The following is a 998-nucleotide window of genomic DNA, read 5'->3' as shown; positions in this document are numbered from 1 at the left end:
CAAGCAGGCACAGGGGTTGGGGGTTCCACCCCCGGGCCGGCAGTGCCAGCTCCACCCCCAGGGCAAGCTGAGATAGGGATTGAGACTGGGTGTGGTGGTGTGCGCCTGTAATCCCAGCACTCGGGAGGCTGAAAACAGGAGAATCACTGTTAGTCTAATCTACACAGTAAGACCCTGTAGACCCTGTTGACGCTGTCCTAAATACAAATTTGTATAAGGCGAAGAGCTAGAAGTCACATGGTACCAGATCTGGTGAACAAGGTAGAAGCAGACATATAATTTTTTTACAAGCCTGTCTTTCTGTTGCATAACACTCAATAGCAAAAAACCACTCAATAGCAGTATCCAACTTATTTTTTTATCACACCTTGTAAAAACACAAAAGAAGAGTTAGGGGCCAGGGAGATGCCTCAGTAGAATAAGTGCTTGCCTGGCAAGCGCAAGCGCCTGAGTTCAATCCCCAGTTCCACCAAAAGAAAGAAAAAAAGAAAATCTACAGAACTGCTTCAGAAAATAACACAAAGGGCTAGCCAAATAGCTCAGCGGATTAAAGCTCCCCACCCCTGGGGCGCACTGAGATGGCAATTGAGACCTGGTGTGGTAATCCCAGCTCTTGGGAGGCTGCAAACAGGCAGATCACTATGAGTCTGATCTAGTAGTGAGACCCTGAACACCCTGTAGACCCTTCCCTAAAATACAAAACTTAAAAATAAATAAATAAATAATAAAAAATGTTCTAGAAAGTGGCACAAATGTGTGTTCAAATTGAGGGGAGTAGTTTGAGGTGGTTAATGAATGGCCATGTGTCTTTTATTATAATACTTAAAAACTTGTTTTTTTGTCCTTTTTTTTTTTGTCCTTTTGAGATAGGGTCTCGCTATGCAGTTGAGGCAGGCCTTGAGCTCACTTTGCAGCCCAGGCTGGTCTCGAACTCTTAACCATCTTCTGCTTCAGCCTCCGGAGTGCTGGGATTACAGGTGTGCACCACCATGCCTACC

Source organism: Octodon degus, unplaced genomic scaffold (genome assembly GCF_000260255.1).
Source record: "Octodon degus isolate 3935 unplaced genomic scaffold, OctDeg1.0 scaffold00072, whole genome shotgun sequence".
Taxonomy (NCBI): domain Eukaryota; kingdom Metazoa; phylum Chordata; class Mammalia; order Rodentia; family Octodontidae; genus Octodon; species Octodon degus.
The sequence above is the reverse complement of the archived record's forward strand: the minus strand, read 5'-3'. Positions refer to the sequence as shown.